Consider the following 6,090-nt stretch of genomic DNA (forward strand, 5'->3'; position numbering starts at 1 on the left):
CCTTGGGTGTAGTTCACTTGCTCAAAGTGGGTTTCGTTTAATAGACTGCATTATGCAGATTGGTGTCCTTTGGTTCCACATATCTCACAATCCGACGAAACTGCGGCTACAGTATTCGGGTTTATGCACATATGCTCGACTTTGAGGGCTAATGCGTCCATTTTAGCTTGCATCATGTCTATAAATCTTAGTTCATGCAATCCTCCTTGGGCTTCCTTCTTCTCAACTGTCGCTCGTTCGACTCCCCATGATTGACGGTTTTGAGCCATATCTTCGACGAGGGCACTAGCTTCAGGATAAGGTTTGTTCATCAGAGCACCGCCTGCGGCAACGTCGATGGTCATCTTTGTGTTATAGTGAAGTCCATTATAGAAGGTTTGAATGATTAACCAATTTTCTAAACCATGATGTGGGCATGCTCGTAACAACTCTTTATATCTCTCCCAAGCTTCGAACAGCGATTCTCCTTGGTTTTGGGTAAATCTAGTTATATGGTTTCGAAGAACGACGGTCTTACTCGGGGGAAAATATCTAGCAAGGAATACTCTTCTAAGGTTATCCCAAGTCGTAATGGAATTGGGTGGAAGGGAATCTAACCATGATAGGGCTTTATCTCTGAGGGAAAAAGGAAATAATCTTAAACGTATTGCCTCAGGAGAAGCTCCATTGGTTTTAAAAGTGTCTGCTAATTGAAGAAATATTTTTAAATGTTGGTTTGGGTTCTCAGTAGCGAGACCTGAGAATTGTCTATGTTGCACTAGTTGCAACAGGGATGGTTTAAGTTCAAAATTATTAGCTGGGATGGTTAGGTTTACTATACTAGAACTAGGTTCTTCGTTAGATGGTTGAGCGAAGTCCTTAAGAGGTCTTTGGTTTTGATCTTCGGCCATAGCTCTCTTAATTCTATGAAAGAATAAACGTGCGCGAGCGTAACGTTCAGGTTCCGCCAGAGGGTATACTAAGCTTAAACTTTCGGTGCTGCGAGTTCTTCGCATTGACTGGCGGGAAATAGCTTAAGTCTAAACGATATAACAACAGGGAAATGAAATTTGACGAAATTGGTCCCTGGCAACGGCGCCAAAAACTTGTTGCGGTGTTTCGCAAGTATACGAACGCGTCAGAGTAATATAAAAGATTGTCGAATCCACAGAGACCAAGTGTCAATCTATCGTTATCTATTGTTATGGTGTTTATCAAAGGCAATCAAAATAAGTGTTTTTGGAGTGTGCAATGAAAAGTAAAGTGTTGAATAAAGATTAATTAATAAAGACAGGGTCGAATGTAATTCACATAATCAATTGATAATCCAAGTACTTGCTAATAGGATTACTTATGGGCAATGTTTCCTACTTTGAAAAGAACTAATTTAACAGGAACTGTCGTTTTCGCGTATTCAGAACCGAGTTGTACTCCCTAATCCAACCCTCTTATTGTCACTTATAAAAAGGCGCGCATTGCGTTAGAGTAGTAAACCTATTTTTAAGAAATATAGTATCTTGACTAAGTTGAAAAGTATTATAACCTGGATTTCTTAACCAAAAGAGGTTCTCACGAACCAGACTCTAAACTTATAAACGCGTCCGAAAATAGTTTTAAAATCTCTTTTCTTCTTAATGTTAAAATCTCCTAATGAACTAAACAAAGTGCTTTCGCTATTTTTGAAATAGTTAAAAACAATTAAGTTTAAAAAGACGTTGGACGGCTTTCGATCTTACCCAACGGAATTGAAGTGCAGGAAAAACTTAAGTTGAAAGTTAAAATAGCCCTTAAGTGCTTCTACGAACAATTGTACGGATTATCGGTTCAATTACGATCCTTACATTCTAACCTTATAAATTTAGTTAGACATGGTAAAGTAAAAGTGCATTAAAATAAATAAAAGTAGTGCGAGTGCGGAAAGTAAATAAAAGTAGTGCGAGTGCAGAAAGTAAATAAAAGTAGTGCGAGTGCGGAAAGTAAATAATTTAAAGCGAGTGCGAGGAAATAAATAAAAGTAAAGCGAGTGCAAGGAAATAAATAAAATAAAGCGAGTGCGAGGAAATAAATAATTTAAAGCGAGTGCGAGAAATAAATAAAGTAAAGCGAGTGCGGGAAAATAAATAAAGTAAAGCGAGTGCGGGAAATAAATAAGATAAAGACAAGTAATAAAAACCTGCTCCAATCGGAGGGTTGAATAAATTGCAAAGCGGAAATGAAAATGGCGGCAGGATTAACTTCCTTCCAAAGTGCTCCAAACTCGATTACAGACTCTATCACAAACTCGATTACACAATTGTGGTAACACTTCAATGCGAAGCGATTACCACTTTATAATACTGAATATATGCCTAAGTAAAACAAAGTTTCTCTGAGTTTTCCTCTGCTCTAAGTTTGGATGATTGTAAAAGTGATTTCGAGTTTCTATTTATAAGCAAGTAAAAAGATGGAAATGACAAGGATGCCCTTCAACTTGAAAATGGGAGGGAAAAACTTTCCTCTTGTGGCGCCCGCCACAAGCACAAAATGAGGCGCCTTAGTGGAAGTAGTGGAGAACGTGGCAGTTGAGGGAAGTTGAGCTTTGACACGTCATGGCAGGGTCTATGGCGCCAGCCATGGGGTAGGCCACAAGTACAAAATGCTGAATTTTAGGGTTTTTGGCTCTTTTTCGCTCCTTTTCTCGATCGGGGCTCCAATTAAAGTAAAAACCTGAAAACAAAGGAAAACATAGCAATAACACAACAAAATGATAATAAAACAATTAGAATGCATGTGAAATCAGAGTCGAAAATACGGTAAATTTTAGTGTTATCAGCTACAATTAGAGTCTTGAAGATGTTGTCGAGTTTTGTGCTTAATTTCTAATGCTTTCAAGACGAGATCAATTAACTTGTATATTATTTGTGATTTTGTTAACTCTTGATTTTTTTTGTGACAACCTAAAGCTCTCATTGGATCAATGTCCAAAGATAGATGCAGAAGCTGAGTATATGTTAAAGGTTCCTCGTGCCAAACTTGTTAGTTGTTTAATATATGTTATGGTTTGCACTAAACCAGATTTGACATAAGTTGTAAGTCACATTTTCAAGTTTTTGTCTAAATCAGACAAGCTTCATTGGGAAGCAATCAAATGTATTCTCAGGTGCTTGAAAGGCACAACATGTCATATTATCATGTTAAGCAGATGACAAAGTGATCTTTAAGTTTTAGGATATGTTGACTTAGATTATACATGTGATATGGATGGTATGAAGTATACATCAAGATATGTCTTTATTTTTTACAGGTGGATCTATTTTCTAGAACTTGTCGATTCAATTCATAGTAGCCATGTCTACAGTTGAAGAAGAGAGCATAACAATATGCAAGGATGCCAAAGAGGCATTATGGGTTACAGGAATGATTGGGGAATTAGGTGTTGAGCAAGTTGGAGTTTAGTTGCATTATGATAGTCAAAATGTCATTTATATGACAACTAAGAAGGTGTATCAAGCCAAGACCAAACAAATTGATGCGAGGTTTTACAAGACCAAAGAGTTACTTGAGTCTGTATAGATATTACTTAAAAATGTTCATAGTTTAAAGAATGCAGATGATATCTTGACCATTCCAATCACCATTGACAAGTTTGGACTGACTACATGATTTTCATTGTTGTTTGTCTTAATTGGCAAGATGTGAATGTCATGTAGGGAGTCTTCATAGGGGTTTAACATTTGCGAATGTGTAAATTTTTTGAATGACACATAGTCACATAAGAGGGGCATGGGGTATGTTTCAGAGATGTTATTGTAATATGAATCATATTATTATATATATATCACTTGTAAATTAAAACTCTAATTCATTTGAGTAATAATACAAAACTACGTATACTCTGTAGTCACAGAAGTATGTACACTTGACCGAAATGATAAACAAATATTGAGTTGAATATTTGTTTATACAAAATTAACAAAATTATGTCTCTAAATCTTGATTGTTTTCTTTTTCATTTAATACTATGAATCTGGATATTCAAAATTATGTCTCTAAATCTTGATTGTTTTCTTTTGATGACGCGATACGCAATTTTATGCTATGAATCTGGATATTCAAAATTTGTTTAGAATTTCATCATTTTTGTTTTTAAGAGAAATCGTATTGTTATTTATTGATATATTCTATCAACTTAAACAAATGAATGTCTTTTTTTATTTTTTTAATAAAAAAAAATAGAAGTTTAAGCAAAATAATAAAGAAAAAAGACATTGCATGAATACATGTTACTGCCAAATGGAGACAGTAGAAGATGCTGCAGAAACCAAAAGGCAATAATACAAACACTAGGTAGAAAAATGGTGATTTTAGAAGTCACAAAACAACAATAGAATGGACCCAAAGTAAAGACGACATTGGAAGAAATAAGAAGGGGTAACGTACACCATGGTCTACAAGGTTATAACGATTGATGTTATGTCTGTATTTAATCTTTTCCTAATTTTAAGTTTGTATGTACTCTATCTGAATTCAATAATAAATATAAATGACTATTGTTTGTTATATTTATTAAAGATGATAATTATGTGTGTAATTTTCTTTGACTTATTATAAAAAAAAAACATATTTGTTAGTTTATTTAAATTATACTAATAATTATTTCCTCACATTATTTACAAATTATATTTCCTCGGATTATTTACAAATTAATTTAAGAGTATTTTTAGAAAGAAAAAACAATAAATGTGAATGAACTCGTCAACATTTGTTTATATTTGAGTTAAATAAATTTAAGTTTTTTTAATATATAATTGATTTGAAAATAATATATTATATATATGGGTGACTTACCTAGTGAAATGTTTTAATGCTTTAGAAAGAATTTAAAATATTCGAAAAATAACTATCTTAATATAGATGATTGGTATTTTATGAGTTTTTTTTTTCTCTCACGTGTTTTTTTTTATGACAATCCTCACCCTACAAACCGATTTTGTAGGATTTAGTTAAATCCAACCACATTTCGTAATAGTTTTCATTGATCACAGAAAACTTACGCCATTTTTCTTGCAAAGCGTGGAGCTAAACAGATGTACCTTAAGTCACTCGTATGTGCATGTGCATGCTATGAAGCACTGACTAGGAAACTACAACTTTGAGGAAGAGCTTTGTATTATTGATCAGTGTGGGGCTCAATTTGGCATGAATGATCAAGCTAAGTTAGGCAAGTTGAATGGTCAAAGTCTAATAGAGTCCACGTGGCATGACCATCCATGTTAATCCACAGTCCACCAAAAGTCAAGTCTATTTAGACGTGACTTTATTTCTTCATTAAAGAGGCCCGTACTAGTGACAATCCATCAAGCGTCAAATTTGTTTAGGCTCAAATGTTTGTTCATCACCATATCGACTCGTACCACCCCATATTCTCTCAAGCGACAAATTTGATAAAGCACAAACAATTGTTCTGCATCAGGCTCCCCAATTATAAACTAAATACGTTACAATTGATAATTTGATTCCAATGATTTTTTTTAAAGTTATTGAGCAACACTTTCAATTTTGTCATATCAATCATATCCTCATTCTCTCTTTACTTTCATGACAATCTAAAAAATGGACCCTCGTTCTCATTCTCCTCGCTTTGTGCCTAACCTAGCTCACATTCTCATTTTCTACTTTGCACCATGACTTCTTCCCAAGGATATAATGTAGTGGTAGATAATTCCTTTCAAAAAGAAAAATTTATTTTGCCTCAAGAAAAAGTTCGTACAACTATCTCAAAATATACAGATTTTAGCTTTACCCTACCAAGTTATAAATGCCTAAGTTGTCCTTCCTAACACATATTTTCAATATGCTTGTGGTTCTATGTGATGCGCAAGTCAATATCTTCAAAGATTTTGATGATGACAATCAAATAAAGAAAAGATAAGTCAAGTATCATCAATCAAGAAGCAAGCTTAAAGCAAAGTATTCAAGTTCCTCTTTGAAGAGGTAAAAAGTGTCAAATCAATCAAACAAAAGGAACTACAGATGTCAAAGTTCGACTGATCATGTGCTTTGTGTATTTATCTTGTATTTGATCACTTGAATGTAAATGAATCAAGAGTAAGTCTTGCAGTACTAAGGTGA

The 6,090-nt window shown here is 34.1% G+C and overlaps 1 non-coding gene across 1 annotated transcript; it reads left to right on the forward strand.

Moving 5' to 3' along the window:
• The first annotated feature begins 399 nt into the window (after nt 1-399).
• LOC127133450 (small nucleolar RNA R71) lies at nt 400-506 on the forward strand. The gene has a single exon (XR_007807423.1). It is a non-coding gene; the product is annotated as a small nucleolar RNA R71 (small nucleolar RNA).
• The last annotated feature ends 5,584 nt before the right edge of the window (nt 507-6,090 follow it).

Source organism: Lathyrus oleraceus, chromosome 3, assembly GCF_024323335.1.
Source record: "Lathyrus oleraceus cultivar Zhongwan6 chromosome 3, CAAS_Psat_ZW6_1.0, whole genome shotgun sequence".
Lineage (NCBI taxonomy): Eukaryota > Viridiplantae > Streptophyta > Magnoliopsida > Fabales > Fabaceae > Lathyrus > Lathyrus oleraceus.